Source organism: Phyllobates terribilis, unplaced genomic scaffold (genome assembly GCF_046119375.1).
Source record: "Phyllobates terribilis strain yellow unplaced genomic scaffold, ASM4611937v1 Scaffold_103__1_contigs__length_5881359, whole genome shotgun sequence".
In the NCBI taxonomy this organism is placed as follows: domain Eukaryota; kingdom Metazoa; phylum Chordata; class Amphibia; order Anura; family Dendrobatidae; genus Phyllobates; species Phyllobates terribilis.
Window position 1 is genome coordinate 538,519 of NW_027362863.1, and position 23,355 is coordinate 561,873.

The following is a 23,355-nucleotide window of genomic DNA, read 5'->3' on the forward strand; positions in this document are numbered from 1 at the left end:
TGCCACAGAACACGATTGGCAAAGTCGCCACTGGCTCTCTGTGCTCTTCACAGATGAAAGCAGGTTCACACTGAGCACATGTGACAGACATGACAGAGTCTGGAGACGCCATGGAGAGCGATCTGCTGCCTGCAACATCATTCAGTATGACCGGTTTGGCAGTAGATCAGTAATGGTGTGGGGTGGCATTTCTTTGGAGGGCCGCACAGCCCTCAATGTGCTTGCCAGAGGTAGCCTGACTGCCATTAGGTACCGAGATGAGATCCTCAGACCTCTTGTGAGACCACATGCTGGTGCGGATGGCCCTGGGTTCCTCCTAATGCAGGACAATGCCAGACCTCATGTGGCTGGAGTGTGTCAGCAGCTCCTGCAAGATGAACGCATTGAAGCTACGGACTGGCCCGCCCGTTCCCCAAACTGAATCCGATTGAGTACATCTGGGACATCATGTCTCACTCCATCCACCAACGGCACGTTGCACCACAGACTGTCCAGGAGTTGGCGGATGCTTTAGTCCAGGTCTGGGAGGAGATCCCACAGGAGACCATCTGCAACCTCATCAGGAGCATGCCCAGGCGTTGTAATGAGGTCATACAGGCACGTGGAGGCCACACACAATACTCAGCCTCATCAGGAGCATGCCCAGGCGTTGTAGGGAGGTCATATAGGCACGTGGAGGCCACAAACAATACTGAGCCTCATTTTGACTTGTTTTAAGGACATTACATCAAGGTTGGATCAGCCTGTAGTGTGTTTTTCCACTTTAATTTTGGTGGTGACTCCAAATCCAGGCTTCCATTGGTTAATAAATTTGATTTCTATTAACCCCTTAAGCCCCGCGGGTGGTTTGCACGTTAATGACCGGGCCAATTTTTACAATTCTGACCACTGTCACTTTATGAGGTAATTACTCTGGAACGCTTCAACGGATCCCCCTGATTCTGAGATTGTTTTTTCGTGACATATTGTACTTCATAATTGTGGAAAAATTTCTTCGATATCACTTGCGTTTATTTGTGAAAAAAACGGAAATTTGGCGAAAATTTTGAAAATTTTGCAATTTTCAAAATTTGAATTTTTAAGCCCTGAAATCAGAGCGATATGTCACACAAAAGAGTTAATAAATAACATTTCCCACATGTCTACTTTACATCAGCACAATTTTGGAACCAAAATTTTTTTTTGTTAGGGAGCTATAAGGGTTAAAAGTTGACCAGCGATTTCTCATTTTTCCAACAAAATTTACAAAACCATTTTTTTAGGGACCACATCACATTTGAAGTCACTTTGAGAGGTCTTTATGACAGAAAATACCCCAAAGTGACACCATTCTAAAAGCTGCGCCCCTCAAGGTGCTCAAAACCACATTCAAGAACTTTATTAACCCTTCAGGTGCTTCATAGGAATTTTTTGAATGTGGAAGAAAAAAATGAACATTTAACTTTTTTCACAAAAATGTTACTTTAGACCCATTTTTTTTTATTTTCACAGGGGTAACAAGAAAAAATGGACCCCAAAATTTGTTGTGCAATTTCCCCTGGGCACGCAGATACCCAATATTTGGGGAAAAAACACTGTTTGGGCGCACTGTAGGGCTCGGAAGGGAAGGAGCGCCATTTGACTTTTTGATTGTAAAATTTGCTTGAATAATTAGCGGACACCATGTTGCGTTTAGAGAGCCCCTGTGTGCCCAAACATTGGAGCTCCCCCACAAGTGACCCCATTTTGGAAACTAGACCCCACAAGGCACCTATCTAGATGCATAGTGAGCAGTTGCAACCCCCAGGTGCTTCACAAATTGATTCGTAAAAATTAAAAAGTGAAAAAAAAAACACTTTTTCATTTTTACGAATCAATTTGTGAAGCACCTAGGGGTTCCAACTGCTCACTATGCATCTAGATAGGTGCCTTGGGGGGTCTAGTTTCCAAAATGGGGTCACTTGTGGGGGAGCTCCAATGTTTGGGCACACAGGGACTCGCTAAATGCAACATGGCATCCGCTAACAAATTGAATGGAAAATCGGCTCAAATTGTTAGCGGACACCACATTGCGTTTGGAGAGCCCCTCTGTGCCCAAACTTTGGAGCTCCCCCACAAGTGACCCCATTTTGGAAACTAGACCCCCCAAGGCACCTTTTTAGATGCATAGTGAGCACTTGGAACCCCCAGGTGCTTCACAAATTGATTCGTAATAATGAAAAAGTGAAAAAAAAACCACTTTTTCATTTTTACGAATCAATTTGTGAAGCACCTAGGGGTTCCAAGTGCTCACTATGCATCTAGATAGGTGCCTTGGGGGGTCTAGTTTCCAAAATGGGGTCACTTGTGGGGGAGCTCCAATGTTTGGGCACACAGGGACTCTCTAAATGCAACACGGTATCCGCTAACAAATTGAATGGAAAATCGGCTCAAATTGTTAGCGGACACCACATTGCGTTTGGAGAGCCCCTCTGTGCCCAAACTTTGGAGCTCCACACAAGTGACCCCATTTTGGAAACTAGACCCCCCAAGGCACCTATCTAGATTCATAGTGAGCACTTGGAACCCCAGGTGCTTCACAAATTGATTCATAAAAATGAAAAAGTGTTTTTTTTTTCACTTTTTCATTATTACGAATCAATTTGTGAAGCACCTGGGGGTTCCAAGTGCTCACTATGCATCTAGAAAGGTGCCTTGGGGGGTCTAGTTTCCAAAATGGGGTCACTTGTGGGGGAGCTCCAAAGTTTGGGCACAGAGGGGCTCTCCAAACGCAATGTGGTGTCCGCTAACAATTTGAGCCGATTTTCCATTCAATTTGTTAGCGGATATCATGTTGCATTTAGAGAGTCCCTGCGTGCCCAGACATTGGAGCTCCCCCACAAGTGCCCCCATTTTGGAAACTATACCCCTCAAGGATTTTATTAAGGTGTATAGTGAACATTTTGAACCCAGAGGTACGGCACAGAATTTGTTTACATTAGGTCATCATATTGAATAAGTTGTCATTATTCTTGAGCGCAAGTGCTCGCTACTTGAGTTTGCATCGGGTACTCAGGTATGCACCATGTACAGCGTGTGCTCGAGTGACATGCTCGAGTCCCTGCTCCGCATGTTTCACGGTTATTAGACACCCAAAAAAAAACATGCGGGGATCGCTCGTGCATGGCAGGCAATCCCCGTAAAGTTTTTTGGCCGCGAAGCATATGGGGCAGAGACTCGAGCATGTCACTCAAATACCCACGATACTCAATGCATACCAGAGCACCCGATGCAAACTCAAGTAGCGAGCACTTGCTCTCAACACTAGTCGCCATATCGTCATCTTTTTTTCTTACTTTTGAAAAAAATCCCAACCCCAGCCCTAACCCTAGCACAACCCTAGCCCCAGCACAACCCTAGCCCCAAACCCAGCCCTAACCCTAGCCCAATCCTAACCCAAGAGTTTATTTTTGACGCCGTTCCTTGTGCGGTATAAGTGATTAGACGACTTTATTCTTCGGGTCGGTGTGATTACAGCAATGCCAGAATCATATGGGGTTTTTATGACTGACAGCTGTCACACACTAAAAGACGCATTTTTTGTAAAATCTAGTTTTTGCATCGCCATATTTTGAGAGCTATAATTTTTCCAGATTTTGGCAGACAGTCATGTGATGGCTCGTTTTTTGTGGGATGACTTGACGTTGTTATTGGTGCCATTTTCAGGCACGTGACATTTTTTGATCGCTTTCTATTCCGATTTTTGGGAGGCAGAATAAACAAAAACCAACAATTCAGGAATTGTTTTTTTTTTTTTTTTTTATTCTGTTCCGCGTGTGGTAAAATTGATAAGGCAGCTTTATTCTTCGGGTCAGTACGTTTACAGCGGTACCACATTTGTATCATTTTTCTATGTTTTGGCGCTTATACACAATAAAAGCTATTTTATAGAAAAAAATATTTTTTAGTATCGCTTTATTCTGAGAGCTATAACTTTTTTATTTTTCGGCTGATGGAGCTGTATGGCGGCTTGTTTTTTGCGGGACGAGATGACGTTTTCAGCGGTATCATTTTTATTTATATGCGTCTTTTTGATCGCGTGTTATTCCACTTTTTATTTGGCGGTATGGTGATAAAGCATTGTTTTTTGCTTCGGTTTTTTTTTTTTTTTTTTACCGTGTTCACTGAAGGGGTTAACTAGTGGGACAGTTTTATAGGTCAGGTTTTTCCGGACGCGGCGATACCAAATATGTGTACTTTTATTGTTTTTTTTTTATTTTTTTTATAATAATATTTATTGATGGGTACATTATATTTTTATTTTTGGTGTATTATTTTTTTTATTTTTTTATAATATTTTTGCACTTTTTTTTTTTTTTTTTTCCACTTTCACACAGTTTATACACTTTATTACTTTGTCCCACTCTGGGACTTTCACTTTTTTTTTTCTTATCGCCTGCATGGCACAGGAATGGAGCACCATCCCTATGCCATGAAGGCTGTCAGAAGTGCACAGTGTGAAGATTGCTTGGAGATGCACTGCGCATGTCCAAGCAATCTTCCTGCTCTCTGGTGACCCGGATGTTGTCATGACGACATCGGGTCGTCATGGCAACACCCGGGAAGCCTTTGCAGACTGCGCTGGAAGCCAGAAGAGGAGGTGAGTATCGCCGATCACCTCCCCTTGCCCCCGCAATGCCGCAATCGACTTCGATCGCAGCATCGCGGGGGTTAATGTGCTGGGAGCGGTGCAGGACCGCTCCCTGCACATAGTACCGGGTGTCAGCTGTGACAATCAGCTGACACCCGGCGGCGATCGCGCCCGCACAGCCTGTGTGCGCGCGCAATCGCGATGACGTACTAATACGGGTCTGGCTCTTAAGTCCCAGGGCACAGACGCGTATTAGTACGTCTGATGTTATTAAGGGGTTAATGATGTTTGTGTGATTTTGTCATCAGCACATTCAACTTTGTACAGAACAAAGTATTCAATGAGAATATTTCATTCATTCAGATCTAGGATGTGTTATTTGAGCGTTCCCTTTATTTATTTGAGCAGTGTATATGAAGATGTATCAGGTACATGATGACTATGTACTAGTATATCACGTAGTGTCTTATTACGTTTAGCCATAATCAATGGACGATTTGATAGAAAAGGAAGTATTGTCTGATCCTGTTGGAGAATTAGCCAAAATTTGGAGATGATATTACTAATTTCCTTCCACCTCGAATGATAATTCGTGATGAATCGAACATGCCCATCAGATTCCTTTTTCTTTTTAGTAATGAGAAGATATTGTCTATTGGCGTGTTTGGCCCGATAGTAGGCCTGTTGAATAATTTCCATTTTGTACCACGTTGTAAGTATCTACTGGTCATATCACATGCCTATTCTTCAAAAGCTTTGTTTTGGTCACAAATACGATGTGCCCTAATAAATTGTCCGGATGGCATTGCCTGTATTACATGTGCCAGATGACTGATTTGGCATGCAAGAAAGCATTGGCACTAGTAATCTTGTGATAAATATTTGTATGCAACTGTCCATGGTCATCAACATGAATATCCAAATACGGAAAATCAATTTTCTTTTGATCAATATGATGGGTTAGCTTAATATTCAATGCATTGTCAATTAGATATTTTAAGAATATTTCAAGTTCCTCATGGGAGCCCTGCAAAATAAACAACACATCGTCTATGAATCTCATCCAAGATATCACTGATCCCAATGACGTATGTTCAATGTTCTGGAATCGGATGTATTCACACTCCCAAAATCCCAAGGAGAGATTGGCGTAAGATGGGGCCCAAGCCGCGGCCATTGACACCTCTTTCTTCTGTTAGGTAGTATTGATCTTTGAACACAAAATTATTATATAACAAAATGTATTCTGTTACGAATCCGGGTGGTGGAACCTCTGTGCTGTGATGCAAGGAGGGATCAGAGGGGCGTAACTAAGTGCCTACCCGGACCGACCCTGGCCACACAGCGGCTTAGTCGACTCTGTGAACCAAGGAGGGACCGGGAAGGTGAACCAGGTGCCACTCTGGGACCGACCTTGTGAGAGCAGGCGACTCCCATGGGACTGATGGCTGAAGCTGAAAGGCACAGCGGATGAGCACGGCCAGTTGACAGGCGGGCACGGCTGATAGACAGGCTGGCGGGCACTGGGACCTTCAAGGTAGAGGTGAAGATGCTGGAGCTGTCCAAGGTAGAAGTGCTGAAACTGTTGTATCCAGAAGCACCAGAGCTGTCCACTAGCGTGGTGCTGAACCTGGATGGCACTGCCCTCCAACGTTGTGGTATTGAAGCAAATGTTACTATAACGTCCTGGTTACAAGCCGTCCACTGCTGTGGTGCTGAATCTAGACAGTTCTTCCCATATAAAAGCTGTCCACTGCTGTGGTGCTGAATCTAGACAGTACTGCCCAGATCAGAGCTGCCCACCGTTTTGGTGCTGAATCTAGGACTGTAGTGCCCAGAGGAGAGCTGACAACCACTGTGGTGCTGAACCAGTACTATAGAAGGGAGAGAACACAGGAGCTCACCCCCGCTGCTGAGCAGAGATGCTAGATGTGCTGTAGTTGTCTTCTAATGTCCCTCAGCAGATAGCATCATGCTATGAATGCGATGTGCTCTGCTATATCCCTGCGGCTTGTAGATCAGGAATCAGGGCTTCAGTGTGCGTCACCTGAATGACAGCAGTCTGGCACCACCAATGCTGCTATGCGGGACATTGCGCCCTTTACTACTGCCTGCGATGTAAAACCCCTTCTGATTGGAGCCCATGGATCTGTGATTGGTTATTGAAGACTCACCCTCGTACATGGTGGACTTGTCTGTTCCCTTTAAACATATGAGCGGTTCTCACATGTTGTGGCTGATGTCTGATAACATAAGTGCTATCCCCTCATTCTGTATCACTGCAGCTGTCATCTGATGGGCGGCTGATGTATTCCATCACTATAGTACGGGTGAGATCACAGCCATCTGTAGGTACAAAACACCATCTCATCCGTGTCATGTACAGAAGCATGTCACTATGCAAGTCGCCCCCGTACTCCTAAACATCAGCAATAAAGCAGGAAGGAGTGTGTCACTGAATGCAAGATGTGACGAGATAAAACCAACCTTGTAAGGCTACATGCGTAGTGGTCATAGCCACCTCCAGTTACTGTCACATAAAATTCCTGGTGCCACTGATAAAGGAGGGGAGATCTCCGTAATACGGTATCTGTGCACGTTTAGTCCACCAGTGTCTGGAAGGAACGTTGAGCTCAGCTATGCTGCTCATGAGAGCGCAGGGTCCTAATGTCCACCATTACCACTCCATTCTTAGTCTAATTTTACATATCATTTCATCAATGTGTTTCATCTGACATTAACCTTATTCATTATATTTTCAATTAAACACTTTATTAATAATATCTAAAGATTTAAAAAAAGATAAGTATATGATAAACTATATGTCGGTTGCAAATAAATGTACTAATGAATTTACTCTGCATCTCAAGTGTCATATCTACAGTGCCAAAGGTTTCCTTTCTGGATCTTATTGATATTCCTTCTATGCACTACATCTTCTAATTAGGAGTGCGAAACTTCTAACGCTTTACACTATGATAAACTGATATATATAAGTACTCGTATATACACTATTTGGACAAAACTTATAACAGCGAAGTACTGATCATATAGTTAAGTGGCTTAGCAACGGTACAGGAGATAAGATGAGAATAATAGGTTTAGTCTTTAGGATAGGGTTAATGGATAGAGACTGCAAGATGTCGGTGAGTGACACGAAAGAGTGAGACGGACCCATCCCATCGTGTGCGTAAGAAGGGCACGGTGGAAGAAAAAGAAACCATGCCCATTGCAGCAAGCCAAGGGAGAACGGGTGGAGACTCCCAGGAAACGGGCAGGTGAGCCAGAAGTGGCCTCCCCCAAGAATGGGCAGAGCAACGTAAGAGCACACCCATGGCAGAGTGGGCTGGGACCATTGTTGATGAGGAGGTAAAGTGGCAAGAGAAGATAGAGTGCTTCGGTTTACCTATTGAAAGTGATGGTCGGTGCCACGGCATTGTGCTCCGCGGTGTGCCCGGAAAGGTCAAGTGGAAAAGGAAGATGACGCAGCTGGAGCAAGAGATGCAGCTGGGTGAACTGTCATCAGTAGAGGCACCAACCAAGGTCCAGGGAAGGCCCAGGATCCAATGCCTGACCTCAAGACAAAGGTTCGCCCGCAGTCCCCAAAACCAGAACCCGATTCCAAGGCGGAGGCAGCAGTGTCAGCGTGGCCAAGATCCTGCGACCAGGCACGGTGACTGAAAGCTATGCTGGCAGCCCTGGTGGTAAGTACACCTCAGCGTCCTGGAGAGTTATCAGCCTGGGAACCAGCCCTCATTCCCTGGCCACAGCAGTACATGGAAGAGACACCAGCTCTGGACCCCGTTAAGGCCAGATGGGTGGTGAAGGTCATTGAGGTTAAGAAGGAGTGGGAGAAATGGGTGAGAGCCCAACTCGAGCACCCAGGAGGTGGTGAAGTTGACCCGCCCAGGGGGGATATAGGGGGAAACTTGGTACCCGGGCCTTTACCTTCTTTGTAGGATGTCACGGCAGTCGGCTCCCGGGCCCATCCTCTGGGGTCGCTCTTTAAAAGGGGGTTTGTTAACAGTTTGTCTCGTGACGCCACCTGTGTTTCCCGGTAATGAATACCGGCGCTGCTGCAGACCTCCGGGGGTGATGGGATGGCAGCTGGGATGTTTCTGCTCCCCACAGGCGGAGCGGGCCCCCAGGGCAGGGTAGTTGCAGATGGTAATGCTGGGCATTGTAGTGCAGGCGCGGTAGCATGATGGAAATAACTGACAGAGACAGTGGAGTGCAGTCATCCGAGTTTACTCACAGTTCTTTTTAGGTTCCTCGGGTACACTGTCCAGGTGTCAGACTCCCGCGTCGCACTGCGTTTGCCAGGCAGGGGCTCAGCACTCCTTCAGGTAGATTAGAAGCACTTAACGGGACCCCCTTTCTTATGTTCCTTCCTTGACTGACTTCACGCGCTGGGTCTTCTCACTCCTGCCCTGCGCTCCCCACACACAGTCCCGATCGGGTGCTCTGAAGTCCCTTCTGGGCAACCTGGAGTTCCCGGACCTACTTGATGCCCTTCACGGCGACTAGGGTGAGGCTGTGGCAACTGCACCATGGAAGTGCAGAAGCCTCCGGTTTTTCCAGCCGAGACCTGGAGTAACACGGCTGGTCCAGGGACCAGTTCCCTTCCTGCGGCCTGATCCCTCTGATTCTTGGCAGATTCGGGCGTATAGGTGCCGTCCTGCACTCACTGTACCCCCTGGGATCCCTTCTGTTCCCGGAGCATTCCTCCCTTGCTCCCACTCCTCTCCTGGGCCTCTCTCACTAGGCCCACAATGGAGCAGAGTTCCTGAAGAGACTCTGCTCCCCTCCTCTCCTTGCTACTCACTGGCTGAACTGCACTGCTCCAACTAAGATGGCTTCCTTTTTTATATCTATTCTCTAAGCGCTCCCCTGTCCTACGTCCTCCACCCACACCCACTACTGGTTCCCCCCACTCCAGCCAGGGACAGGGCAGCAAAAGAAGTGCATAATGCCCTTCCAGCCGGCCTGGAGTAGTGCAGTGTTGAGTGCAGGTGTTGGGGTCCCCGGCAGTAATAATCTTTAATAATAATAATCTTTATTCCGCAGCGCTTTACATACATTATTGTTGCTGTCCCCATCGGGGCTCACAATCTAGATTCCCTATCAGTATGTCTTTGGAGTGTGGGAGGAAACCGGAGAACCCGGAGGAAACCCACGCAAACACGGGGAGAACATACAAACTCCTTGCAGATGTTGTCCTTGGTGGGATTTGAACCCAGGACCCCAGCGCTGCAAGGCTGCAGTGCTAACCACTGCACCACCGTGCCACCGGCAGTACTTCCGCCTTACCTGAGAGAAGGAGATGCCACACTTCTGGGTGAGGTGCAGTACCTCTGTGGCGACTGAACCCTCAGGGGTGCCACAAAGTCATTGACCAGATGACCAGATGTCACATCCAATATTTCAGCCCTCAGCGGGAAGCTCATGTCCAACAATGACTCCTCCACGGTTAGTACCACAGCCTCAGGCCTGACAGAGGCAGCGAGTATTGCGGCTGCAGTGTGCGTTTTCAAGGGCCCCCTCTGTATATGCTGTGTGCTGTCTTCCAGGTTCCAGAATGGTCGAGGATGACCATGTCCAAAGAGGGAATGTAAGAGTGATGGACTGTTCTGCAGCATTCCTACCCTTGAAGGCAATAATCCCTTTATGTGTACAGTGCCATGCGGTTTTACGAGTAATGTAAATAGCGATGTGTTTCTCTTACAGTGGCATGTAAAAGTTTAGGCCCCTTGGTAAAAAATTATTGTTATTGTGAACAGTAAAGCAAGTTGAAGATGAAATGATCTCTATAAAAGGGCTAAAGTTAAAGATGACACATTTCCTTTGTATTTTAGGCAAGAAAAAATCTTGTAATTTTTTACATTTTAAAAATTACACAAAGGAAAATGGGCTGATGCAAAAGTTTGGGCACCCTTGGAGATTTGTGTGCTCAGAAAACTTTGACCAAGGTTTCAGACCTTAATTAGTCTGTTAGAGTGCGTGCACATGGTCAGTAAACACTGCGGATTGGATGCAGCACACTTGCGCTGCGTGCAATCTGCAGCGGCCAGATGTTACAGCATAGTGGATGGGATTTATACAAATCCCATGTCCACTATGCGTCTCCGTGGTCCTGCAGCTCACCCGTGGAGACGGTCATGCAGTGCGTCTTCACAGACCGCAGCATGTCAATTTCTCTTGCAGAGACCCTAGTCTCCGCAAGAGAAATTATATCACTGTAATGTATAGGATGTGGTGAATCCGCATGGTTCATTGAACACATGCGGATTCACTTGCGTTCAAAGAGCAGCCAACACCGACCATCTGCACATACCCTAAAGGTTATGGCTTGTTCACTATCATTAGGAAAGGCCAGGTGATACAAATTTCCCAACTTTATAAAAACCCAGCCTCCTCTAACCTTGTGCCAAAAAACAGCAGCCATGGGTTCTTCTAAGCAGCTGCCTAGCACTCTGAAAATGAAAATGGTGGAGGCCCACAAAGCAAGAGTAGGCTATAAGAAAATAGCAAAGCGTTTTCAAGTTGCAACCTTATTGACGGCATCGCTCGTCACTGCAGGAACGTCCTCAGGCTACTGTCAGTGAGTTCCAGCTGGCGTGCTGAGCAGTTGCATACTCATGCAACCGCTCAACACACCAATCGGATGTAGCAGATCTGGGGATCATTGTTCGACATCATCAGTATGGATTATCTGCGGACAGGTGAGGATTACTTTGTTTTTTTATTTTTATGTGGATCTTAAGAAATGTGTAAAAGAGGGTCATTGAGTGTTTTGTTCAAACAAAGGTCTTTGCTCTGTGTGAGTTTTTTTACTTGAACTAATGGCGTTAGTAATCGGGATGTCTTATTCACACCTCTCCATTACTAACCCCTGGGCTTGATGTCAGAAAACATCAAACAGCTGACATCAACCCCAAAACCATTACCCCACTTGCCAATGCACCAGGGCAAGTGGGAAGAGCCGAGAATAAGCACCAGAATTTCTGGGGTGGCTGAGGGCTCATGTTATTAGTCAGGGAGGAGGCCAATATCCATGGTCCCTTCCCAGCCTTTTAATATCAGCCTGCAGGTGTCTGTTTAACCTTTGCTGGTTATTAAAACTAGGTGGGACACCACATAATTTTTTGGGGGATACCCCCTTTTTAATACCATTAAAGGCTAAGCAGACAGCTGTGAGCTGTTATTAATAAGCTGGGAAGATCCATGAATAGCGGCCCCTTCCCAGATTGCCCACTGCTTTCCCTCAGCTGTTAAGAAAATTAAATGGACCCCATCCCATTTTTTCAAAAATAAAGACCTAAATTTGTAAGGATGTAAAACAACGCCAAAATGTAGACTAAACTATATATGAATAGACAATATAAGGTCCTAAGTTCCTGGGCTAAGTCATCACTGCTATGGCCCTACTTATGTATTTGAAGTCCCCCTTTCTCAAAATCTTTCTAATAAATTTAATTTCCCCAAGATTATTGTGAAAATCATATACAGTGGGTAAGGAAAGTATTCCGACCCCTTTACATTTTTCACTCTTTGCTTCATTGCAGCCATTTGGTAAATTCTAAAAAGTTCATTTTTTTTCTCATTAAAGTACACTCTGCACCCCATCTTGACTGAAAAAAAACAGAAATGTAGAAATCTTTGCAAATTTATTAATAAAGAAAAACTGAAATATCACATGGGCATAAGTATTCAGACCCTTTGCTCAGTATTGAGTAAAAGCACCCTTTTGAGCTAGTACAGCCATGAGTCTTCTTGGGAATGATGCAACAAGTTTTTCACACCTGGATTTGGGGATCCTCTGCCATTCTTCCTTGCTGATCCTCTCCAGTTCCATCAGGTTGGATGCCGAACGTTGGTGGACAGCCATTTGCAGGTCTCTCCAGAGATGCTCAATTGGGTTTAGGTCAGGGCTCTGGCTGGGCCAGTCAAGAATGGTCACAGAGTTGTTCTGAAGCCACTCCTTTGTTATTTTAGCTTAGTGCTTAGGGTCATTGTCTTCTTGGAAGGTGAACATTCGGCCAAGTTTGAGGTCCAGAGCACTCTGGAAGAGATTTTCATCCAGGATATCTCTGTACTTGGCCGCATTCATGTTTCCTTCAATTGCAACCATCGTCCTTTCCCTGCAGCTGAAAAACACCCCCATAGTATGATGCTGCCACCACCATGTTTCACTGTTGGGATTGTATTGGGCAGGTGATGAGCAGTGCCTGGTTTTCTCCACACATACAGCTTAGAATTATCACCAAAAAGTTCTATCTTCGTCTCATCAGACCAGAGAATCTTATTTTTCTCATAGTCTGGGAGTCCTTCATGTGTTTTTGAGCAAACTCTATGTGGGCTTTTATATGTCTTGCACTGAGGAGAAGCTTCTGTCAGGCCACTCTGCCATAAAGGCCCGATTGGTGGAGGACTGCAGTGATAGTTGACTTTGTGCAACTTTATCTCATGTCCCTGCTGCATCTCTGGAGCTCAGCCACAGTGATCTTGGGGTTCTTCTTTACCTCTCTCACCAAGGCTTTTCTCCCACGATTGCTCAGTTTGGCTGGACGGCCAGGTCTAGGAAGACTTCTGGTGGTCTCAAACTTCTTCCATTTAAGGATTATGGAGCCCACTGTGCTCTTAGGAACCATGAGTAATGCAGAACTTCTTTTGTAACCTTGGCCAGATCTATGCCTTGCCACAATTCTGTCTCTGAGCTCCTTGGGCAGTTCCTTCGAGTTCATGATTCTCATTTGGACTGACATGCACTGTGAGCTGTGAGGTCTTATATAGACAGGTGTGTGCCTTTCCAAATCAAGTCCTACCAGTTTAATTAAACACAGCTGGACTCCAATTAAAGAGTAGAGCCATCTCAAGGAGGATCACAAGGAAATGGACAGCATGTGACTTAAATATGAGTGTCTGAGCAAAGGGTCAGAATACTTATGACCATGTGATATTTCAGTTTTTCTTTTTTAATAAGTTTGCAAAAATTTCTACATTTCTGTTTATTTCAGTCAAGATGGGGTGCAGAGTGCACTTTAGTGAGAAAAAAAATGAACTTTTTAGAATTTACCAAATGACTATGTTCAGCTGCCAACCCGGCCACATGGCAGAGATGCAGATACACCCCCTGCACGCTGTGTGGCTGAGTCTGCTGAAGTGACGTCACACAGTGCAGCTGGAACTGATTCAGTCAGCCGGACAGGAGCCTGTGGATCGGAGACTTCAGTGGTCTCAGTCAGTATGAGGTCAGGAGGTCTGCAGTGAGGGGGAAGCGGGACTGTGCTCACCTTCTCATAAATTCACCCAGGATTCTATATTGTCCAATCAGAGGGCCAGCTGCTGGGGCTCCGTGTGAGTTATTGCAGGAGGCTGAACTTTCATGCAGATTAGGGTCCTCCTGTCAGTGCAAAAAGTTCAGTCTGGTGCAATAAATCACACTTAGTCCCAGCAGAGACCACAGACATCACAATACGAGACCCTGCACCGACTGATTACAGCTGAACCTACAGCACGTCATATTCTACTATATGGCCCCATATATAATATGTGAGGTCCTGTAGGCAGGTACAGGTGTGTTCAGTAATAATAATCTTTATTTTTATATAGCGCTAACATATTCCGCAGCGCTTTACATACATTATCGTCGCTGTCCCCATCGGGGCTCAAAATCTAGATTCCCTATCAGTATGTCTTTGGAGTGTGGGAGGAAACTGGAGAACCCGGAGGAAACCCACGCAAACACGGGGAGAACATACAAACTCCTTGCAGATGTTGTCCTTGGTGGAATTTGAACCCAGGACCCCTGCGCTGCAAGGCTGCAGTGCAGTGTATATCCCTGTACATAATATACCACATCTAGTATACAGATTAGCCTATCATCTACTGTGATACACACATCAGATGTTTTAAAAAAATACACATTACTATACATCATCAGATGTCTATAGTGACAGTATATTATATACTAGTCATGTATTCTAATATATATTGTATGCATGTGGTATACTGTGTGAACAGATGTTATGTACAGGTAATGTGTGTATAGTATATCTGAACTCTACCCATGTCTGGTATATATAATACTGTAACTACAAAGTTCAGCCCGCGGACTGAGACAGCCGAAGGGCTGAAAACTGTGGTGCACGGGCCACACCATACTCTCCCCTATCCCAATATCACTGCTATCTGCAGTGTGGTGAATACATTGGTGGAAGACGGAGCCACTGGCTCCTACTTCCATAGATCAGCTTTTGCGACTGACACAGCCAACATGATGACATCACGACATCACATCTGCTGTGTGGAGAGTCAGTGCACCGGAGAAAAGAACAGACCGCGGGGGAACGAGAGCGAGGTGAGTATGTCTTCTTTTTTTTTTTCGGATGTGCATGGAATGTGTGCCTGCATATAGGGGGCTATGTGAGGACTCATACTGTATATAGGAGGCTATGTGAGGGCTCATATAGTATATAGGAGGCTATGTGAGGGCTCATATAGTATATAGGAGGCTATGTGAGGGCTCATATAGTATATAGGAGGCTATGTGAGGACTCATACTGTATATAGGAGGCTATGTGAGGGCTCATATAGTATATAGGAGGCTATGTGAGGGCTCATATAGTATATAGGACGCTATGTGGGGGCTCATATAGTATATAGGAGGCTATGTGAGGGCTCATATAGTATATAGGAGGCTATGTGAGGGATCATATAATATATAGGAGGATCTGTGAGGGCTCACATTGTATATTGGAGGTTATGTGAGGCCTCACACTGTATATAAGAGGTTATGTGGGGCCTTAGACTGTATATAGAAGGCTATGAGGGAATCATACTGTATATAGGAGGCTATTTGAGGGCTCATATTGTATATAGAGAGACTATGTGGGGGCTCACACTGTATATAGGAAGCTATGCGGATCTCATAATGTATATAATAGGCCACGTGGGGTCTGACAATATATAGAGAGGCTATGTGAGGACTCACATTGTATAAAGGAGGCTATGTGGGACTCATACTGTATAAAGGAGGCTATGAGGACTCATACTGTACATAGGAGGCTATGTGGCGGCTACTAATATGTATACAGTAGAAGGCTATGTGGGGGCTCATACTGTATAAAGGAGGCTATGTGAGGCCTCATACTGTACATAGGGGGCTCATACTATATATAGGAGGCTATATGCGGGCTCATACTGTACAAAGGAGGCTATGTGGCGGCTCATAATATGTATAGGAGGCTATGTGGGTCTCATACGGTATATAGGGGGCTATGTGGTAGCTAATACTGTATATAGGATGGAATATGAGGCTCACACTGTATATAAGGGCTATGTGGTGGCTTACACTGTATATAGGGGCTATGTGGGGTGCTTACTGTATGTAGGAATAATGTCTGTAATCTGCTGTGGAATTAATAGCACTATATACTGTACTTTTCAGATTATAGTACGCACTTTTCTCCTCCAAAAATTTTTGGGAAAATGGGGGTACGTCTTATAATCTGAATGTAGTTTACCGGGGCATTTGGGAGCGGCATTTTAGGGTCGCTGCTGCAGGAAGCTGGTGACGGCAGGAGTGAGGCGATGCTGCGGGCCCCAGGCTGGGAAGGTGGGTGTCTGGCTGTGCAACGGGCTCTGTGCTTTCACAAAATGTCGGAGGAGCCCCCGCACTTTCCATGGTTTTCAATGCGGTGAACTTGGGGAAAAAAGGCCACCAGAGATGGTTGAGGATTGAGATCGTGACACCGAGATCTTGTCTCCCGAGGTCTCAACCTAAGCATGTGCCGCCTCCGGTGGCCATTTTCCCTAAGTCTACAGCATTGAAAACCACGGGAAGTACAGGGGGTCCGCCGGCATTTTTTGAAAGCACGGAGCCCGGCTCATCGTCGAACATCCCCCTCCCAGCCTGGGGTCCACAGCATCACCCCACTCCTGCCGCTGCCAGCTTCCTGGAGCAGCGACTCTGCTCCACCACAGCAGCCCCCTTCCCTGGGTAATCTACCGTAAAAGCAGACTATAAGAAGCACCACCATTTTATTAAAAAACAATTTTTTCCTATTTTTCTCACCAAAATTTGGGGTGCGTCTTATGATACGGTGCATTTTATAATCTGCAAAATATGGTTAGTAAAATAAATAAATAAATAGGGAGCTGTGTGTGTGCTCATATGGTATACAGGGGGCTATGTGTGTGCTCATATGGTATATAGGGGGGCTGTGTGTGGGCTCATACTGTATACAGGGGGCTGTGTGTGTGCTCATATGGTATATAGGGGGGCTGTGTGTGGGCTCATACTGTATACAGGGGGCTATGTGTGTGCTCATATGGTATATAGGGGGGCTGTGTGTGTGCTCATATGGTATATAGGGGGGCTGTGTGTGGGCTCATACTGTATACAGGGGGCTATGTGTGGGCTCATACGGTATATAGGGGGGCTGTGTGTGGGCTCATACGGTATATAGGGGGATTTGGCATACTTAATTCTGCTCAATATTAAGTGATATAAATATTATTTTATATTAATTGTAGTTAATATTAATATTGAGCAGAACTAATTTCAGCCTTTCAGCCTATTGGTTCAGGCCCCCACAACAGTTACGTTCTCTCATGTGGCCCCTCTGGAAAATGAATTGCCCACCCCTCATATATACCATCATTTATTATCCAGTATATAGCACCTGATGTCTGTATAACAGTATGTCCTATATCCCATCACATATTCTCCTGTATACTGGATGTCATATACTGTGCACAGACATCAGATGGTGCAGAGAAGAAGTGACTGGTGTAATATCTAATGGCTGTACTCAAGGTGTAATGTGCACTAGTTACATATTAGCCTGTAGGTGGTATAATATATATACTATAGGCCCAGACATCCCATATTATATACAGGATAATAGGAGGCGGGTATAATATCCAGAGCTAACAAGCCTCCCCTATTCCCTGGGCCTGTCCCGATTTGAGGGCTCAGTCCCTGCCCGGCTCAGCTCTTCTCCCGGTAGGGGCGCTGCTGGGCACTGGGCTTTTCCTCCAGACACGCAGGCTTTCCATACTGTGTGTGACCCCTTGTAGCTCCGCCTCCCGCTCTCTGCTCCTCCCCGGCATCAGGGCAGAGGAATTCTACTGTGCAGAGACCGCACAGCATGAGGAGGTGAGGGGTCAGGGGGCGGGGCCAAGTCTGCGGAGGACATGACAACAAGGTGCGGTCCTGAGGTGAGGGGGAGACCCGCAGCCTCTCCCATCTGTGGCTGCTGTTATTACAGGATGGGAGGGGGCTCATGCAATGTCACCAGCAGCTCTGCAGTCGGGACTAGGGGGGATGGGAAGGGGATTTAGGGACACTGCAGGGCTGACAGCTCTCCTGCGTACAGCCCATACTCTGCTGCTGATTGCAAACACCAGGCCCCACCACTGCCACTGGAGACATGATGGAGAAGAAGGGACTATATACATGTCATGTTGTGCCCGCTGTGTGTGTGATGTCTGTGTGATGGTTGTGCCCGCTGTGTGTATGATGTCTGTGTGATGGTTGTGCCCGCTGTGTGTATGATGTCTGTGTGATGGTTGTGCCCGCTGTGTGTATGATGTCTATGTGATGGTTGTGCCCGCTGTGTGTATGATGTCCGTGTGATGGTTGTGCCCGCTGTGTGTATGATGTCCGTGTGATGGTTGTGCCCGCTGTGTGTGTGATGTCCGTGTGATGGTTGTGCCCGCTGTGTGTGTGATGTCCGTGTCATGGTTGTGCCCGCTGTGTGTGTGATGTCCGTGTGATGGTTGTGCCCGCTGTGTGTATGATGTCTGTGTGATGGTTGTGCCCGCTGTGTGTATGATGTCCGTGTGATGGTTGTGCCCGCTGTGTGTGTGATGTCCGTGTGATGGTTGTGCCCGCTGTGTGTGTGATGTCCGTGTGATGGTTGTGCCCGCTGTGTGTGTGATGTCCGTGTGATGGTTGTGCCCGCTGTGTGTGTGATGGTTGTGCCCGCTGTGTGTGTGATGTCCGTGTGATGGTTGTGCCCGCTGTGTGTGTGATGTCCGTGTGATGGTTGTGCCCGCTGTGTGTGTGATGTCCGTGTGATGGTTGTGCCCGCTGTGTGTGTGATGTCCGTGTGATGGTTGTGCCCGCTGTGTGTGTGATGTCCGTGTGATGGTTGTGCCCGCTGTGTGTGTGATGTCCGTGTGATGGTTGTGCCCGCTGTGTGTGTGATGTCCGTGTGATGGTTGTGCCCGCTGTGTGTGTGATGTCCGTGTGATGGTTGTGCCCGCTGTGTGTGTGATGTCCGTGTGATGGTTGTGCCCGCTGTGTGTGTGATGTCCGTGTGATGGTTGTGCCCGCTGTGTGTGTGATGTCCGTGTGATGGTTGTGCCCGCTGTGTGTATGATGTCCGTGTGATGGTTGTGCCCGCTGTGTGTATGATGTCTGTGTGATGGTTGTGCCCGCTGTGTGTATGATGTCTGTGTGATGGTTGTGCCCGCTGTGTGTGTGATGTCTGTGTGATGGTTGTGCCCGCTGTGTGTATGATGTCTGTGTGATGGTTGTGCCCGCTGTGTGTATGATGTCTGTGTGATGGTTGTGCCCGCTGTGTGTATGATGTCTGTGTGATGGTTGTGCCCGCTGTGTGTATGATCTCTGTGTGATGGTTGTGCCCGCTGTGTGTATGATGTCTGTGTGATGGTTGTGCCCGCTGTGTGTGTGATGTCTGTGTGATGGTTGTGCCCGCTGTGTGTATGATGTCTGTGTGATGGTTGTGCCCGCTGTGTGTATGATGTCTGTGTGATGGTTGTGCCCGCTGTGTGTATGATGTCCGTTTGATTTTTAACATAGCGCTTTGAAATAGGCAGGGGTGGGAGATTAATTTTCCCAAGGGGCCACGTGAGAGACCGTGACTGTTGTGGAGCCCGAACCAATAGGTTCAAAATAATTCAGCTCAATATTAATATTAACTTATTAATTATGTTTTTTTTGTATATTTATATTATCACTTAATATTGAGCAGATTTAAGTATGCTGACATCCCCCTATATACAGTATGAGCCGCCACACAACCCCGTACATACAGTATTAGCACACACCACCCCTACCTACAGTATGAGCCCTCGCATAGCCCCCAATATACAGTAAGAGCCACCACAAGAAAGCCAGATGTCGTATAATGAATCTACATAAAGATGAGAAAGTTCTGGCGGCTCCGACTGTGAATGAGGGAACAAAAAATAACCCTCAGGTCCCAACAAGAGATGAGCAGGACTCACAGATGAGGCCGCACTGCCCCGGAAGATAAGAGACTCATGGCCTCCAGTCCAGCCGCCAGGTAGCACTGACCTGGACCCCCGACTGGAGGCCCCGGAATCCATCTGCTCATCTCTAGTCCCAGCTGCCCTGGATACAGTGGACAGTCCTGGATTTGGGTCTGGGCCTTGCAGTCTCGGCCGTCTGCTGAATTTCCCTCACTACCAGCGCCCCTCTGACAACTCCTCCTGCCGGGCGAGAAAGATAATGGTAAATGGGCGTGGATTGGGGTGTGACCAGGGGCGAGGCCAAAATTTGCCGCGCATAGCCTCTTTCTGTCCCCCTTTCTGTTCTTCAAAAGTTGAGAGGTATGAATATGTGATGTCTGTATCCCAGTATATCGCATACCATCACATATTATGCTGTATACTGGATGTGATGGACTTTGATACAGGCATCCAATGTTATACAGAGGATAATATGTCACTGGTGTAATATCTGATGTCTGTGCTCATAGTGTGGTATATAACTGTCACATGCTATTCTGTATGTAATATCTGATGTATGTAGTCATAATATATCTTATTCCAGTACAGATGAGCGAATTGATTCGCAGGACACTGGTCAAACAGTCCCGTCAGTAGTCTGTGGCCACCAGACCAGAGCCCCGCGAGCCTCCTCCCGCCTGCCGGCATCTCTGACTCCTCTTTTGATTATAGTCTTTGCATGATGTCATCTTTTTGGCGTGACACATACATGACATTGTGCCTGGCTACAAATCAAAGGAAGAGAAAGAGAATGGTGTCAGGTAGGAGGCTGTCAGGGCTCCTATCCAGCAGCCACTGAATATTCATCTGACCATTGGATCAGGGTCCTGCAAATGAAGTTGCTCATCTCTATATATCAGTCATATATTCTCCTATGTATATTGTATTGTATGTGGTATAATATGTTCACTGTGTGCACAGACATCAGATGGGACACACATGATAATTAGTGACTCGTACATCATATACTATAATGTGGAGTTGACTTTTACATTAATGACTTACTCGATCAAGTATGTAGGAAATAATACACAAAATAATAATTCCTAGGTATCTATCTGGCAGACCTGTGCTTATGTGTGGCCACCTTTAGGCTGTGTGCCCACTATGCGTTTTTTAAGCGTTTCCGCAACGGCAATTCCGCTGCAGAAACGCTTAAAAAACGCTTGGTAGAAGGTCTGCTATGTTCCCCAATGATAATCCGCATCTGCTGTGCACATGCTGCGGAAATTTCCGCTGTGGATTACCAATGCGGAAAAATACGCCGCGCTACCAATTATTTTGTGTAATCGCAGCGTTTTCGCCGCCATTGACTTGCATTGAATTGCATAATATCCGCATGACTACATGTGCACATGCGGATATTTAGCGATTCAATGTGCGGATGGTACCCGGATTTGGAGAAGAAGAGACTCTCCTCCAGACCCGGGTACCATAGTACCTGTAAAAAAAAATAATTAAAATAAAAAATATACATTATACTTACCTTCTGATGGCCCCCGGTCTCCATAGCGATGCGTCCTGGCTTCCTGGCAGCTCATGATGGTCTAAAAGGACCTGCCATGACGTCATTTAGTCATGTGACAGGTCACGCGACCGCTGACGTCGGCGGTAGCTTGACCCGTCACATGACTAAATGACGTCATGGCAGGTCCTTTTACACAACCGCAAGACATCGGGATGACCGGACGCATCGGATAAGGAGACCAGGGGCCGTCAGAAGGTAAGTATAATATTTATTTTTTGCCGTTCTTTTACGGTCACACTATATAAATCCATACCGGTTGCATGGATTTATATAGTGTGACCAAGTTGTCAAGCACTTTCCAAGTGATGCTAAAATCGCTTGCAAAGCGCTTGACAACCCGCATGCGGAAATGCATGTGAAGAGCGCTTCACTTCTGTTTGTCCCTGGCAGGAAAACTCATAGAATCCGCATGCGTTTTTTCTGCCAGGGAGATGCAGAAACGCTCTGGAAACATTCTCAGCATTTCTGCATTGTGGGCACTTAGCCTTACTCTGTTTAGGAGTGTAGAAAAGCACAGCGTACCTTGGATTACTTGCATTACACCTCTAACAACCTAAATCCGTGTTGTAGTGGTCAGACATTGTACATATTATGCTTATGTATTACCAGTTTTAAATGCTCACCTGAACTGGACCAAGTGCTGTCATTTTTCTCCACGGGCAGCACTTAGACAATACGTTTGTGTGAATATAGCCTATGAAGCAGCTGGTAATAAACATGTTGAAGGGGTTTTCTGCGAACAAAACTATATTTTAATCAATAGATCTTGGAATAATAATAACTTCCACAATTGGATGTGTTTAAATAAAATGTCCCTGTGCTGAGATAATGTTATAAATGTGCCCCTGCTGTGTACTGTGTAATGGCTGTGTCTGACTGTGCAGGAACATGCTCTGATCATACCACAGCTACTGGGCAGGGGAGGAAGCAAAAGAGTATATAGCATCGATTAAATCACTGCACACTCTAGTTTCAAGATGCAAACGATGGGTCAAAACGTTCATTTACTGTTGCATTATTCCCTGCACCTTAAATGTGTCTTATTGCATGTCTTCAAATAGACTTTAGTTTGCGTCATGAAACTAGAATGTGCGGTGATTTAATCTACGCCGATTCTGGGGATTCCACATCCCGTGTACCTGCACCTTGACCTACAGACTGTGTGCACGCTAATCATCTATATATAAAGAGAGTATATATACATTACAGCAGGGGATCACAGCTGAGTCTTTCTTTGAGCTAAAATATTGTTTAAAAACAGGCATTGAAATGTTTTACTCACAAAAAGAATCCTCTGTGATCCCCTGCTATCCTGCCTGTATCCTCTTTTTCTCCCCCCCTGCCCAGGAGATGTGGTATGATCAGACCATGTTCCTGCACGGTCAGACACAGCCATTACACAGTACACAGCAGGGGCACATTTATAAGATTATCTCAGCACAGGAACATTATTATATCACATCCAATTGTGGAAATTATTATTACTCCAAGACCTATTGATTAAAATATACTATTGTTTGTGGGAAAACGACCTTTAAGGATGGGCCGCTACTCATGGACCACTGCTGTGTGCTTGCCCCCAGGCTAAAATTTGCCAGCCAGCCCCTGCTAGCAGTGATATTAGAATACACACTATACATGTTATTACATACAGCATCCTTTACCTATAAAAATTGTATATAATCTCTTCCACTTTTCTTTCCAGTGGGTGTAGTGACAAGATTATGGAGCAGTTGCCGGGACCAGTGCCGCCGCGAGCGACAACAGGGTAGGAAGAGTGGTGATGTGGCTCTTAAAAAGAAAGGCCATACCTATATTATGACCGGCTCCAGTTTTTGACCCTGGTCCTAGATTTTCACCCGTAAGTGGCTATCTTTTTCAGTTTTATTTGTTGTAATGGTTTGATTATTATCTTGCATATTAAAAATGCTTT